Here is a 17,392-nt window from a genome sequence, read left to right on the forward strand (position 1 = left end):
ACGCTGCACTGTATTAGTCACTGGACATTTCTGAATGAGGTCACAAGCTCCCAAATCATTACAGAACCAGCCTCCAAAACACTTCCTACAGTTCATAAACAACCCAAAAGAATAGTTTGGGTATCTTGAGGCTTATCCTTGGGGAACAGAGGGTGTTGCCATGTTAGAAAGCCTGCATACCTTGAGCATCCTCAGAACAGCTGGGGGAAGGGTTACTGATACAAAACCACAAGTTTAATTTGTGGAAGCAGGGGATAAGAGAGGTGAAAAGAAGAACCCCCACTTGGGTGGAGTGTTCTAGTAAAACCTCAGCTTCTCCATAGGACAAATTGTTGACATTAATGCATTTATTCATTTGACCATAGTCCAAGCAGAGTCTAAGGCCACACACACAAAACAGAAGGTGCAAATAAAATTCTGAATATTTTTTTCTGCAATGGTTTACTGATCAGACAACTAAGAAAGCTCCTTTTTGGAAGGGAATCAGGAAAGCCATAGTATGAACCGATTTAAGGGGGTTTTTTAAACAAAATTTTAACAGTTATCAGCAATTTACTTTTGCCTCAAACAGAATGTATAAAAAGATTTTCCCTCTAAGAGGTTTCCATATATGCAAATAGTGACCTAAATGTAAGCATATTCATGACTTTCTAAAGTTTGAATGAATTACCAAGCTTTATCTTTACATTTTTTATTTTGAAGCTATAAAAAGATATTCTGTAGTTTTTCACACTATCTCTATGCCTGAAGATGTCTGCACAGAAGAGCTCTCTGCACAGAAGCCAAATTTGAGAGATCTGGGATGAATTCTAGACAGTTCTCCAATACTGAGATTTTTGCATTCACACACAAATAGTGTGACACTTCAAATGGCACCAGAACTGACTGGAACAGAGCAAGAAGAAACAAGAAATTCAAATGCAATAACTTTGGGGTTTTAAATTTTTTTTTAATTAGATATCATATCAAGCTTAGTACACATTTCAGATAATAAAAAACCACTTCTTGCCCAGAACCCCAAGCTTATATGTTCATTTTCACTTTTTAAAAGGTAAAGAATCCCCAGCCAAATATATCAAAGAGTAATAAAGAATTTGAAATAAAAAAATTAACCCTCTATTGCATGTATTTTACTTTCAATATCCTTCTGTATTGCTTCCAGAAGTTAGATATGATAAAATAGAGGAATATTAAACTTGCCTTTTGTCTCATTGGACTGCTCTGCTCATTTCATCACTTTTGAAAGATGATCAATTTTGGCATGGTATGTCATTAGAATTTGTACATAAATCAGAATGTGTCATGCTCTTCCCTGAAAAATTAGAGGCCCTTTCAGCATTCCTCCTTTTAGCTAACAATAAACTATTCACATACCAGCAATCAAATCCCCTCTCAGTTCTCATCTTGATAAATTAAACAACTTGACTTAGTTCATCTTATCAGTAAAAAGGGCTTTATGTGGCTTTGACAATCTCCATGTGGTTTTTCCTCTTGGATTTTTTATTTCCAAGATGGGGATATCAAAGCAAGTCTGAGCATGTCCGTAGCAGAGTATTAAGACACACATTGATTTTCGATTTTGCCGTGCCTGTTAGACAGCAGAGAGGATGAATACTGCACCAGGTCTGGAAGCAAAATTCTCAGGCTGATAAATATTAAGCAGCACAAAAGCTTGTACAGTATTACAAATTCAAGGTCCACTTGAATCTACTGTATTTTAGAGTCCTTTACCTACCTTTCTCACTTGTCACCTTTGCCTTAGTTTCTCTATCTGTGCATGAACCACTTGGTCTGGTTTACCAGAGAATTTATGTCAGTTACTGTTGAGAGGAAATAATAAAAACCAAAAATGATGAGTATGGTAAAATATAAGTTTGAAATTGTAATTCAAATCATGCTTGCCAGATAGTGCATTAACATTTTCTAAGCTGACAAGGTACTGCTGCTTTTACAAAGCATGAGGATTGATTTAAAACTCTGCTGACTGAGCTGGTATTCACTACTCACTCAAACCCACTCTGGAGATATAACTGGCATGTCAGATTTAGTACCCTCAGATAAAAAGAGAGAGAAAATGGCTTTATTGTTGGTATAACCATCACACCACTGACATTTTTCATTACATTACAAATTTAGCTGAGGAGAAGAATTGACAGAGGAGAATAATAACTGAATTCTTTCTTCCAACTGAGTACCCTTGCCTTTAAAGTGTTAATACATCTCTGTTTAAAAATATATAAAATTAATGGGGAAAGGTCCCCAGTTTCTGTATGTAGAATGTCTTTGGAGCCAGAATGTCATGGATATTAAAAGGCTTGGGGTTGGACAGGCACTGCTGGAGGGTCAGCACAGCAGCACAAAATGTTCTTCCAGCCCCTTTTTAAGCTGCAGGGCAAGTCCTCTCTTGCTGTAAGTTATCTCGAGGTGTTTACCAGCTATTAACCTAAAAGTGGCTGTAATTTCTCAGCCTGTAATTACCAACAGTGACTAAACCTGATCAGGCACCATCCTGTCAGCTGTCTGGGATTACAGATGCAAGGCACCTCTCCCTCTCTCCAGTCATGACAATTCATTAGTTCTGCTGTTTGAGAGCAGCTGTACCATTTGCTGTGAGGTAATTTATTCAGATTCCCTCAGACTTATTGCTGAAACGTGGGAAGAGGAGCGTTTTGATGAGGCTGTGTATTTACTGTCAGATAACCCAAGTTGGATCTGTGGTCAGAAGTGATGGGAGATTATGTTTCATGAGAAAAAGCACCCTTTTAAAGGCAAAAAGTTTAATAAATTCCATGAGGCAAAGGACAATGTCAGTCATGTCTCACAGTGTTACCCACAAAACACCCCTAAAATTGTACACGTGAAGTTCATAAAAATTTTCCTTTTCTGTCACAGCGTATTGAAGCATTCTTCTAAAAAGCCTCTGATTTAGTCAAAGCTGATCAAAGTATGAGAACATACAAAATGCTCTGCTTGATTAGTGAATAGACAAGTAAAATTCAACAGACTTAACTGCCAAGCTAAAACAGAGGAATTTAGAATTTAGAGATTTAACTTGTGCTCAGAGAAATAACATCAACGTGTGTCTTCTGAAAAGACCTGGAACAAACCACAACACTTGGAAAACTCAGTGTAAAACTTGTGTCTCTTCTCTATCCCAGTGATAACACCCAGCCCTGCACATGACAAAGCTTGGGGAGGAAGACCCTTGGGGAGGAACTTTCATTTACTTCCCATTAATACTACACCAGCAGAGCAGTCACACCAAGCTGGGCCCAAAGTCAATCTGTAACTTCAACAAAACACCTCACTTTTGTTTCATTGGAATAATATTTGCCATATTTCTTTCATATATACATTATATAACCACAGCCCCCACGACTGACTGGAACTGAGGATGCTCAGCTGCTTATGATGCCAAATTTTCCTATGGATTTAACTTGGCCTTTCACCCAGCTTTAGCATTCAAATATATCCACACGTTGAGCACACTGATATGTTTCCAGCAATGAAATGTCAAAAACACTGACAACCTCTTCAAGGTCTTAAATCCAATATCCTGTGGCCTCACTGACTTCTGGATTTTAATTTGCTATCCGAGTGCACAGTAATTTCTGGTTATCTCTGTCACAGTCTTAAGCACATCTCAAGATGAAATTTTGGCAGGTTGTCATGTTTGTTAAGAGCAGGTGCTCTGACTTTTTGCAGCTGGTGTTTTTTTTTTTTTTCCCTATCTGTTCTTTGAAACTGGGCTCTGTGTGTGTGTGAACCATTTCTGACCATCTGAATATGTAGATCTTTTAATCCCCATTTTCATACATACATGCACAGACATTAATTTTAATCAGGGAAAGCAGGATGAAATACCAATAAAAGAGGAGTTGTTAGGCATGACATTTCATTTATGGATGTAGCTGAGAAGATTAATGTCTGAGCCAGCAGCCTGTCCATTACCACCTTCCACTGCTGAGGAACAACATCATGTGTAACAACTCACTCCTCACTGAGCACCAGAAATTCTCACTTGCCAGATCATTCTCTCGCCCTCAATTTGTCCATGCAATACTATTAATTAAACCATGAAGACCAGATTATTTTCAGTGAGGAATCCTGCATGATCCCTTTTCAGGGCACATGAGAAAATCAATGTACTGAAATATTTGTGTACTTTCTCTTGGTTAATACTTTAAATTTCTTTCATGTGTGACTTACCTGGAGGAAGGTTAGTCTGCTCCCCAGGACTCTGCTCACTGAAAGAAAAATTCAAAGCAAAGGAATGCACCTGTGAGCTGGATTCAACTGAAGATTGAACTAATTCCCTTTGAGCACTTTATATGGCAAGGGGTGGTTTTAAAGTCTGGTCCCATTTCATAATACAAAAAGCTACTTTTGGCTGGATACACTGAGAAAAATTATAAAATTGTTCTTACCACTATTTTACCTGGCCAAGTAGCAAGAACAGAACTGAGAAGCAAATTTTAAGAGTGAAAACAAAGTGAATTTACAAAAAATAGTGCATGGATAGGTTAGATAATAAACGCTTTTACAAATAATTATCCATAATCTAGAAAGAGTATGGAATAACATAGCAGAGACTTTGAATGGAATCAGCTATGGCTGAAACACCCCTTCAAAGCAGCTCTCCTCTTCTGAAACCATCCTGTAAATTCCATGAGGATGGCTGTAAGCAGAGAGCCCAGCAGTTCTGATTAAAAACCAGCAGGGCAGTGAGGAAATGTTTTAGCAGGAGCTTCATTTGTTCTGATTGCCAGGACATTTGCCTTACACAGGCATTAACACCTGTTAACACGGGAGGAAAAAACCAAACCAAGTCAGCAGACTGAGTAGAGAACAACTCTGTTGCTCCCCACCCCTCCACATTCAGGCACCCCTAAAAATAAATCTACTTAAGTAGGGGGAGAAGAGAAAGAGAAAAATTAGAGGAATCACACAGAATCATAGAATACTTTGATTGGAAGGGACCTTAAATCTCATCCAATTCCAATCTCTTGCCATGGGCAGGGAGACCTTTCACTAGACCAGGTTACTCAAATTTCTATTCAGGTTTGCCTTGAACACTTGAAGAACCCACAACTTCTCTGGGCAACCTGTGCCAGTGCCCCACCACCCTCTGAATAAAGAATTTCTTGTTAATATCTAATCTGGACCTGGCTTTTCTCATTTTAAAGCCATTACTCCTTGTAGGAGAAGGGAGAATATTGTTGAAAATATAAGCAGATTTGTTTCCAGACATAATTTCCAGAATGATTATTCTACAACTGAATTAGGAACTGATCCTTAGTGACTTGGGTCCCTTTTATTCTCCAACCTCTCTATTCACACTGCTAAATTAATTTCCTGCTTCTAATATGAAATGGGAAAACACACTTTTTAGGGGAAAAATCATTATATATCAAGTACAACACTTGGAAATGAAGAAAAATCCATTTTATTTTAATGTCTTTTAAACAGGGTGATACCTTTGAATTTTACCTCAGGGGAGCATTTTAACAGATCTAAAAGAAAAAGAAAAGCATTGCCCAAGTTGCCTAGCATTTAGGGGAATATCCCTAAGAAAGTATTTATTTCCACACCAGATTAGAGAGAAAACAAAGGCTAAGCAGATTATGATATGACACCTGTGGGTGTGAAAAAGGGAACATTAAAAGAAGACTGTATTCTTTACCCCATGAATGCAAATAGATTCATAGCAATAGTTTTGATGCTGTCTTGTGTTTAAAAAAAAAAAAAAATTCCTGCTGTAAGTGCAGAGATCAAGGGTATTTTTAACACCTCAGAGAAGGAATTTCCTGTCCTAGGTGATTCCCAGAACAGAAACCATGTACCAGCACAGGAAGTGTTATCCCAGTAATCTGAGCTCCTCCACAATTTCACACGTGCATCGTGTATACAGTAAGATTGGCAGGAAAAACCCAACCCTTATTAACTCAAATCCATGATTTATGAAACCTCTGAAATTCAGAGGTGCTAGACATGTTCAGTCACTGCCAAGGACTTCATTCCTTTACTGTGGATACTGTTCAAAAGACAGTGAGAAAATCCACCGTGCTCAAAATAGAACAGATTTGTTTGCACTACTCAGCAAGGAGTAAAAAGGCCATCCCTGCTTTTATCAAATGCTGCCTTTATTTCCAGCGATGTTTTGTGTATTTTAAGTACCTAACTACTTCACTAAACACTTTTCTACCATCTATCACGGATCAATATCACAAAACTTCTTGACACCCCTTACATTTTTCAGAAGGGGAATCTTCACACTGGACTAGCTTGACTTGGGAAAGTGTTACTATAGAAAATCGCTGGAGAATGATTTTGTTGGCAGTGAAAAATAGGTTTCCTGAGCTTCTCTCTTCGAGGAAATGCACTGGCTGCCACCAGCAGGTATTTCAGCACACAGCTTTCCCTCCTCCTCACAGTCACATCCTTTCTGCTGCTCCAAAATGTCACACACTCTGCAGACACCTTAACATCTGCCTCATTACTTGTTATTAGAATTGTCTCTGGTAACAAAAAAGAAACTCACAGCCAATTTTTCCACCAGGAGTATCTGTCATCACCTTGGACTTCGCATGCAATGCACTTGGAAAATGCAGGGAGAGGTGTCTGACATGCAGGTTGCTTCACCATGAAAATCTCCTTTTTTTTTCTGCCATGCCTATTGTGCTGAACAATAAATGAGGTGTTTGTGCTGAAATAGAATGTGCTTGTTTGTGGCTAGGAGTCAACAAGTTAAACAGCTCCCTGGAGCATTAAAGAGAGAAGAAAAATGATGATCCCAGGGAAGAAGCAATATCACAGGGAAAACATAAAGCAACACCTGAAGAACCATACCTTTAAAATATTTTTTTTATAAATTGATGCTCTACTGGAATTAAGGAGACTAAGGAAATCTCTACTTCTCACCTCACACCTGCACATAAGGATGAGCAGTTCAGTTGTGGAGTGGCCATGCTGGTGATAGTAAAAGGGTTTTAAAATCATGGGGATTTAGGGTTAAAAGGAAAATTAAGCTTAGTAGGCCCTGAAAAGAAAAATAAATACCCTAGGTACATGAAGACTTTGTACCTTGCTAGAACTGCACCTGTGTAGCTAGTACATGATAAATGATACAACTGTTAGATGTGATCATTGTTTAGTAATTAAAAATAATTACTGTTTAATTGTAAGAATAACCATGGGAGACTGTGGTCAGGGACCTAAGAAAGATCACAAGAAACTCATGTCAATGTATAAAATAGAACAATAAAGGTTTAATAATTAATATGTAAGTCATATAATGATAGACTATAAAATATGTTCAGCTCAAAAGCCATGCCAGAGTCAGATTTGGGTCTGCACCCCTGATTCCCAGAGCTCTCAATAAAAGAACCTGTATGGAATCATATCCCATGATTATGTGTGTTCCTGGACACTAACACAGGGACTGTGCTGGCAGCCCCCTGATCACAAACAAAAAGCATATCCAACATTAATACCACCAAAAAACATATCCAAAATTTTCTACCATTCAAATGATGTGGCAGAAGCCAAGATGCAGTGCTCTCTTTAAAATTCAATTTTCATAGAAAGGGAACATTTATTACTTTAACAAAACATGGTTTAGACAGATCAGCACAATTACAAAAGTCATACTACCAACAGCATCTGGTACTAGCTATCAGAATTGTCCTTTAAAAGAAATACCTGGAGATTAAATGCAAAAATCCAGCCCAGTACAGTTTATGAAGTATAATCAAAACTCAGTGTGTGTGACTGATGCCTCTGCAATACACTTTTACCCACATCCATCCCTGAGATAAGTTATCTTGGTACCTTCAGAGGGCTCCTTCTCTTCATGGTTTTAAAGAATTCTTAAAAGTTCCAGAACTGGAAACTTACTCTTGTTTGAAAACATTGCATCAAGAGCCCTCACCAAAACCCAGCCCACAGCATTTTACAATTTTCTGTACCTGCTGCCCCGTGCAGAGGACAACTCAGTGCAGCTCTGAGCCACTCCTGGTCCACCTGCATCACCTCTGGGCTCTGACATCCCTTCAGGCAGCCAAGCTTTTAAAGTAACCTAATTATGACCATTATTATTTCTACAGCTCCTTTCATGTAAGAATTACAAAGTGCTTCAATAAACAATTCCAGTTAATAAAAAAGAAAGGGGAATTTTTTTTTTTTTTTTTTTTTTTGCTAATCAAGCCATCAGGTTTTCTTAGGATGCAGGTGTCATTCTCATTCCTGCTGTAGGCTCCCTGAGTGATTGTGAGGAAATTATTTGTGTTCTTTGTGCTTTAGCTCTCTATTCATTAAACTGAGATAACAGCACTTCCTTTCTCTGACCTTTTGTGCGTTTTCTCTGAAGTCTATTGTAAATTTTACTGGGCATGTACTGTATCTTATTATGTGAAAATTCAGTATCTATTAAAACCTTCATTTCAGTTGGAATCTCAAACAGCTAGAGAAGAAATAACAACATACAGACATTTCAGGTGGAATAAATGTGTAACTTATTAATTTCTTTTAAAATACAACATGCTCCAGCTGGGAAGTTTTAAGATGAATGACAGTATAAAATAGATATTTTAATTCTGTGCTTTGTAATGCCACATCCTCTTACAGGCATCCAATATTAATGTGGAAATCTCTCTTAGAATATAAGATATTACTTCTAGCAACCAAAGTAGCATTGATTACCCCATGTATCGTTTTTAAGCCCTTCATTTTATAGCCTGAAAGTTATTTTTAAGACACAATCTTGAAGAAAGGAATCTTTGATACAGCAGAAATCCTCTCAAACAAAGGCAATAGACAATGAATATTTAATGGGTGACTGTCTCAGGATTGATCTGCTAAAAAACCCAAAAAAACCCAAATCTCCCAAACCACCCAAATAAATCAAAGCCAGCAAAAGCAGAAACAAAACAAAGAGTCCTGACTGTGGTTAGAGATGCTCAGTATCATTTCTGAGGCTTAATTTTCTCGAGGAGAGGCCAGCAGAAATGGTTTCCAGAAACCTTCCCTCCTCAGGTGGCTGAATCCCAATGCCAAGTGCCAGCTTTCCTGGGATCAGATGGAATATTCCCTTCACTGGGAGATTTTGACCACAGAACAATGTATAATACACACCAAGAAATGAGCAAGGATGATGGGAAACCCCAGGCTGACCCCTGGCTTTAAGCACTTTTTATTTTGCTGTATTTCAGACCCAGTGATACACAGAAGGCCACGGGGAAGTTGCACCTTCAGGATCATGAACCTGATGGATTAAATATTCTTTGGCATTGACTTGTACTATTGAAGAAATAAAACTACTCTGAGTAAAACTAAATCAGGAGGATGAAAAGTCATTTTTTCCTGAAAATAGTCCTTTCCTGTCCTACCCTGCTAAGCTTAATAAGGAAAATCTTTTTTTCTTTCCCCCACCTCTCCTCTCAGAAAATAGACTCATCAGTTCATTTTGCTTTGTTGCTCTTGTTTTCACCTTTGCCTGGAGTCAATCTTTGGATATGAAAGGCTTTTCAGATGCATCCACAGAAGTCAGCAGTGCTACACTACATAGTACAAAACCAGCTGCAGTAAATTGATTTCAGTGTTATCCCTTATTTCTATTGTTTAATAGAAAAAGAAATATTTTCTATGACTGCTGTTCTTAAGGATAAAACACAGAGATGAAGAGCAAGGGGATGGGCAGGCTGCAGTGCTGGATTGTACCATGCAATCTTCAAGTCCTGGTTATTTAAAACTGAACTTTAAGGTTATTTCTTCTAAAAGATGAAGTTGCACTGAAAAAGGTTACCATTTCTGTTGCCAGCAGGCACAGTTTTCAGAAGAAATAAAAGGGATTTGAATTTCTGAAGAACTTTTACCGCTTTGTGAGGCAATACTTTTGCCTATTATTTTGGGTGGAAAATTACCTGATTTTTTTTTTTTTTTTAAAGGTCTGTTTCAAATTACAAGCTGTCTGCAATCACTTTCTAGTTTAGGAGTACATTATAAAGATGTGCTAAAAGTCCTTTAATATTTTAGTATAATAAATCCTAGAACCACAGACTGATTTTAATATTTTAGTATAATAAATCCTAGAACCACAGCATGATTTGGGTAGGGAATGACTAAAAATCTTGTAGTTCCAACCCCTCTGCTGTGGGCAGGGATGCCAGAAATGTTCATTAAAACCAGTAAAGTTCATTAATGTAGCAGCAGCAGTGCTAATGTAGCTTTATACAACTGGCTGGTGTCTTCAGTATGGATCTCTTGGAGCCTGCAAACTGCACAGTACTGAAAATCACAAACTGGGAAGACCTGCAAATACTTAAGTAGAAAAATAATCAATAAAGATCCTATGGACTTGAAAATAGAGGAATAATTTAAGTTTTTCTGGGCAGAAAAAGCGTCAATGATATGCAGATAGAAAAGCATTATTCAAAGACAAGACACTTGGGAAATAAATCTGTTTACATCTCTACATGGCTGTTGTGCTACAAAAATAATTGTAATCTATATTGTCTCTCAGAGTCAGGAAAATATAAAAATCATGCTAAAATGAAACTGCGCTACCAATAATAAATCCATTGTCTTTGTCACCAAAATGAAGTCACAAAACCACCTCCAGCTCCACATATCCCACCCTGCCTGCCTCCTCTCCCCTTCTTAAGAAAACTTAATTTCTAACCAGCTTCTAGGAGGTAAAAGCAAAAAAAACCACCAGATACATCACTCACTGCCCATCACTCATTTATATGTTAACAATGGGAAATGTCCTTCAACCCAAACCCAGGAGACAGCAAATATCTGGAGTAAAGAGCTCTTCTGAGTTGTTTTTTTTTTTTAAACGTGGAAGCTCTTCTAAAAAAAAGATCAGAGCTGCACAATGAGAAGCAGAAAAGGTCTTGCTCAAAAAATGTGGAAGAACTTTAGCTTTCAGATACAAAACTGTTGAAGCATTAGAAAAAGTGGAAAAAACACCCAAATAAACAACTGAATAGGTAAATTAGTTAACTAATAACCAGATAGGGAATAAACATCCCAGTTAGCACATTGGGAATGCCTGAGAGAGGAGGTCTACTGGAAACAGTATTTTGGGAAAAGGAAAATGTTCTGGAAGTGTGCAAGACATGGCCTAAGGCTGAGAACTGACAGCTAATTAGTTATAAACTTGTAAATGAATATGACAGCAAAGAATGTTATTGTGATTTTACACTCTATTAATAAAGACTTTATTCTGTGGACAACACAGCTAATTAAATGCCTTCCATTGACAACTTCCATCAAACCCAAATTTACCATATTGCATCTGATGCAAATCCAGACAGAGAAAAACTGAAGGGAGTTCTGGGCAGAGAAAAAAAAAGCATTGCCAACTCCATGTGAAGGAACATTTCAAAACCTTTAATTAGGGGGTTGGACAAGATGTGCCTTCAGCCTCAGTCTGTTATTCTGCAAGTCTCAATTGTTCAGACAGCACATGAGACACAAACAACAGACAGAAAACACAGAGCACAGACAGAAGGAACATTTCACACACTAAAACTGTGATTTGGGATAGTGAAACAGCCTGAGAAGACAGAGTTTGTGTGAGTGACTGCAACACTGAGACAGGGCACTGTCAGTCAGGGGACTCCTGCACCCCACTGAGACTTCTGTGAGGTCTGTTTGACAAAAAATGTCAAAATTCAATCTGAAGATGTGTTGTTCTCATTGGAACATCTTGGGGAAAATTCAGAAGCTTTTCTATAACTAGCTCTCAGTTAGGAGGGGGTCAGTATTGCATTGCTAGGATCAATGGACAGGAAATATATATTTTCTTCACATCTAAACTCAGTTCATTACCAATTCCTAGAATCACAGAGGTCTGATCTCCGTGCAAACCACTTTAAATCAGAAACATCCATTTCAAGAATTGTCACAAGCACAAAGTTTTGAATTGCACAGAATTTTCATGGCAAGCTTAATAACTACTTGGCCTTCTTTCCATATTCTGTCCTTGTTTCTCTATGTTGGGTGGGGAAAGGAAATCATCTGATGAGATACCACTGAATGCATTCAAGGAAATAAAAATCATTCCTGCACAGAATCCCTGTTTGTTGCTAATCCACCCAATTTTGCAACTAATTTCAGCCCTAATTTTTCCCCTGTAAAATGTCAATCATGTTTTTTTTAAAAAATGATGCTCTGTATACTTAAATAGATATATGTCTGAGTGTATATACATATATATATATGTGTGTACAGACTTACAGTAATTCACTTAGCAGTCAAACAAGTCCTCAACATCTTTACATTGGCTTAAGGAAAGTAACGATAAAAGCCAGTGACAATTGCAACTTCAAATGGAGGACACAGAGCCAATTTAGTTCATTACCTACAGTCATCTGTAGAAAGGTTTTCAGGCATCACAGGTAGCAGTAGTGCAAACATCTGCTTTCCTTCAAGAAACCCTTTTTTAATGAATATTAACCCATTTCATACAGATCTGTTTAGGTTTCCCTGGACTGTGAGGAAATTTTCATGATCCACTCAGACAGAAGAAATCCATATGTAAAACTGAAGTGATATCAGATGACAATCTTATTTATAATGAAGGTTGCAGTATCATGTCAATATTAAGAAACTAATTTCTCACTCTATTTCCCCCCTGCAATTTTTTGAGATTTAACCGATCATTCCTGAGCTTTAATTTTGAGCTCCGCTGAACTGTTGTTGATGTTCCATTTCAAAAAGGCAAAAAAAAAAAAAGAGAAAGAAAGAAAGAACATGTGTGAACTGGAGTCTTTTTCCTGCAGCCAAATGGTGCAACTGATTCAGCCTTCCAACTTTCCAAGCAGCCCTCAAATGGTGACTTTTTGACCTGATTTTTTCTTGACTAAAAGCCACTATCACGAATGGAAAGACCAAGCTTGTGACCATGTGTGTAAGTATTTCTTTGCATTTATATTTTTACATACATTTCGTGTATGTGCAAGAAATCTATTTTGGCTATTTATCCCTCAAAGCACATTCTTGGGAGAATGTGATTAAGAAGTTAGAGTTTGGAGAAGAAATAACATTTAGTTTTATCTGTTATATCTGCTTTGCATCTTAGAAAGATGCTTATTCTTCTGTCTACTTTTCTTAAAAGGTAGACTAAAGCATGCTTAAGGTTTTTGATAGAATCTTCAAAGTAGGTAGCTACAAAAATCCCAGGCACATCACAAATCACTGTTGATTACTGGTTATCATATCTCAGTAAAAGTGAGTTTAAATGTAAGCAGAATGAGTTTTTGTGTGCAGGATATCATCAGAATCATCTCATACAAAATTACTTATTTAAAAAATACCATTAGAAAGGGTAAGGTTATGGTTAGAAGAAATAAAATAGTTCTGCAATGACAATCAATCTGGTTTTGTTCTAGACCCCAAATTCTCATATGCCTATAGAGATAAAATAATAAACCTCTTCAGCTTTTTTGTAAGACTGTTTGAATATTGCTTTACAAAGGTACTTATGAAGCATTTCCATGATTATCAGAATAATTTTAAAGCTGTATTTTTATGTACTTGTATCAGAGCCTTACTAATCCCATTAAGTGCATCCTATTTCTGCAGTGCCAGCGATTTGAGCTCTCTTAATGAAATGAGTCAGCTCTTCAGCTCTGAGGCCCTTTTCACCACACACCACCAAAAGTTTTCTACAAGAACTAAACAGCTGGAGAAGGAAGGGAATTCTACTTTTCCCAGCTTTTAGATGGAGAGGTTTGGATACCATGAAGTCAAGCAGGAAGACCCCAGGTACGAATATCCAATATCCATCATGCCCCGTTTCAAACAATGTGGATTTTTAGCCCAACACCACGGAATTAAAACAAGGGCAGTGTGACAGTATAGGGTACATCAGAATAATAGAAACAGAATGACAGGGTTGAAGAAGGACGAGGAATATTTAACTAAGATGCAGAAAAGATTGTGTTGGAGCAGCACATACATTAGTTACCCCGTGGAGCTGTAATAATTTCCAGGGCATAGTTTTGTTTCTTTGCCCACAAAGTTATATATTGTTTTTCAAGGTCGGGTATTTTTCCTCCTTAAAATGCAATCAAAATGCCTACATTGTTTATAGTTAATGGCTTCTGGAAGACTAGCAATATTTTAAGCTTACATGACATGTTCCTCTTGCTCTCAGCCAAAGGCCTATCACCTTTTCCATTCCTTCAACATTACAATTTAATTACTGTGGAAACTACATATGCAAGCTGCATTTATTAATAAATACAAATCAAAATGTGTAAAGTAAATTATTGATATGCTATATTAGCTCAGTTTTTCTGTGGAAATTCTCATAAAAATACCTTTAGTTTTGACAGTCTGACTTCCAGGATTTTATATTACAGCTCTCGGTAAGGACACAATTGTTCATAGATATGTTAACCTTTAAATAAATTCTATTTAAGCAAATGTAATGTATCTGACACCAATCCATGCACATCCATATTTTGAAGGTTATATTTTAAATTGCAATCATTTTGTGTATTTACTTGCATTGAAAAGGTTTAGATATTTAGAGATATTCTGCAAGGAAACTACAGAAGACAGAAACAAGTATAATTTCAGATTATATCTATAGTATATAATTTTATATATAATTTATATGTATAAATTATAATTTCTATATAATGTTAATTATTTTTAGATATGATCCCAGCAGCTGCCAGAACACCACAGCTGGTAAGATTCCTATCTTCATATACACCCCAAAACAATGCTGTCTGCATGTGAGCTTTCACATCCTACTCACATTCCTGCTACTTCCCTGCACAGCTTCATACCCCTAAAGACACCAGGACCATCATCCTGCAAATAAAGAATTAGGTGCCCAACATAAACATGCCAGCGATTTTTTTACCTTTTTAAACAACCTTTTCAAGTAATTCTAGCATCCCCCTGAACAGTCCCCATGCAGGATTAAGCCAGCTAACCACATCTGTCAGAGGAATTTATGTGTCACCAGCAGTGCCCCGTCACCACAGAGAAACGATTACTGCAAAGAATCTAAATCACTGTTAGAGCAATCTCAAAGTACAATGTTGTAATTACAATTTGAATTTCAAATAGAGAATACAGGGAACGATACATCCTCTCTGGGACAACTTCTGCTAGCCTTGCTGCCTTCAATTTTTGTGAGGTTTTTTATTAGAAAATAGTATTTTCCATTATTTTTATAACACATTGACACACTGCAAATGCATTTCTACAGGCAGAATACACAATGCTATGAATACATTTACATTTACTCTGAATATTTAAAGAGGAAAAGCCTGTATATAATCACAGAAGACTTATTTCTAACCTGTTAAATTTTTGCATTTTATCTGTGCATTCCACTGGAGCTGAAAATCAGTGGGGAAATAAATCACCAGCACTTTCTGACTACACCTTCAGGCTCTGTCAATTTGCTTGAAATATATCAGATGATCCTGACTGGTAAGAAATAATACACCTGCTCTAACAAAAGATCTAATCCTCCTGTCCCTGCTCCCACTCCCCTGACAAGGCTGGGAGCAGGAGCCCAGCTCTCCATCCTTCCCCACGTCCCCTCCCTCCATTTGAGCCAAGTTTAGTTTTGTCTGCACTTTTTCTAGAAGCCCAACACACAAACTTCATTCTTCATGCACTGAAGGCTACTCAGAACTGTGGATCTTTGCCTTGATATAGCAGAACAAATATTAAGGACATCAGTTGTTGCCCTCTCCTGAAAATATCTGAACTTCTGTGTTGCGCAGCTGCAATGCCATTGACTCAAATGAGAGAGGAACAGCTGCCATTAATTGGAGCACAATTAACAAGGGTTTGATGAAGAAATACCTTCCTTGTGGTCCACCCTCCAGATTGCAGTGTTTAATGTGCTGAAGGCAAAAATGATCCTTCTCTACCTGGATATGTAAGAAGTCCTGTGGAATTGTTCTTTACATTGGCATAGGCTGACGGTGTATGGGCTATTTATCCTCCAGCAATCTAACTAAAGTAAGTAATTCTAGTTTCTAAAGAACAAAATAATAGGGTTGGGGGCTTCCTTATTCTACCATCAACTCTTTATTTTAGTGAGTTTGTTAAATTCAAGAGTTTTGTATCTAGGATCTTTGTCAAGATCATTTTTCACCCTAGCTCTTAAGACCTAAACCTTAACTAAAATGATTCTTAGTCCTTGAAAGACTGGTGATGTTTCCTCTCAAATTGGAATTTGTTTGAAGTAAAAAGTACTTGTGGCCGGGAACATTTAATGCCCAGCTATAAAAAAGAATGCTTCTTTAAAGAAGAAAGTGTTTTTTCAAGGCACTTGATAATATGCTTTTTCCCAGCTGTTACACAGAAGTATCACAGTGGCTACTGGGATGACCAAAACATTCCTCTGGAATCTCACTTTTGAGCAGAAATATTTATCTAGGAAAAGTGAATGGTAATCCTCATGACAGGTTTATTATTCACATTTCAAACTTCTCATAGCAACATACCAGCCTTCCTAATTAACAAACAAGCAATTCAGTTTCTCCAGTTAGAAACACAGATGTTACCAAGATCTGCTGGGAGATTTCCAGGCATGCTTTGTTCTGCCAGTTTTGCCAAGTTCTTTCCCTAACTTTAAAAGCTTTCAGTTCTTTTCATTGTTTGGTGGTCTTGTGTTGGTTTTGCTGCCGGTTTTGTTTATTCATTTGGGGGTTTTGTGATTTTGTTTGTTTCTACACAGTATCAGTTGCCTGTGCTCCAACTGTCTATACTACACTTCTTTCCCTCACCCAAGAAATTCAAGAAAATCTGTTTTTTTTTTCTCCCTGTGAATAAACAGATATTCTCTATTTCTCATATGTCTGGTTTCTCATTAATCAAACCCAGGGGACACTCCGTGATGCTCTCCTCCTCCCATGCCTTTTCCTTACCACACCTGTGCAGTTGATCCTGAAGGATGTGTTAGCAATCTCCAGAATTCATTAACCAGCCTTAGCACCTTTTAATTATAGCTATAGAGCAACCAACTATACTGCTAATGCTTTTTATTATTCCAACTACCTTCTCCAAACCGAGTTCCACATGCAAATGTGGGGAAGGGAACACAACAGCTGCACTGTCATTAGTACCCAGTGCAGCACACATGTTCCTGCACACTGCTAGTAACCCAGCCAGGGCTTCAACAGGGAGCCAGTAATTGTGTGATGTATGGATGTTAAACCCTGCGCCTGTTTGACCTTTTACAACTGTTCTGTAGTCAAACCACACCTGCAGCAGCTCTGAAGCATTTGATACAGGCTGTTCATACTTTGCACAGCCAAAATCTGTGTGTGTGGAGTCCAGGATATGCAACACACAGTGCAGCAGGTGTGTGACTTCAGAGTTGTCTGACACTCACTGAACATCTGGT

General features: G+C 37.6%; 1 long non-coding RNA gene across 1 annotated transcript in view; it reads right to left on the reverse strand.

Moving 5' to 3' along the window:
- Positions 1 to 1,270: 1,270 nt before the first annotated feature.
- LOC110477385 (uncharacterized) overlaps positions 1,271 to 17,392 on the reverse strand; it is a 47,180-nt gene continuing 31,058 nt past the window's right edge. Inside the window, exons 4-5 of the long non-coding RNA XR_013340385.1 lie at positions 4,210 to 4,247; positions 1,271 to 1,820 (exon numbers count right to left, since the gene is read on the reverse strand). This is a non-coding gene — a long non-coding RNA (uncharacterized LOC110477385). The remainder of the gene's footprint in view (positions 1,821 to 4,209; positions 4,248 to 17,392) is intronic.

The sequence above is a fragment of the Lonchura striata genome, chromosome 8 (assembly GCF_046129695.1).
Source record: "Lonchura striata isolate bLonStr1 chromosome 8, bLonStr1.mat, whole genome shotgun sequence".
In the NCBI taxonomy this organism is placed as follows: Eukaryota; Metazoa; Chordata; class Aves; order Passeriformes; family Estrildidae; genus Lonchura; species Lonchura striata.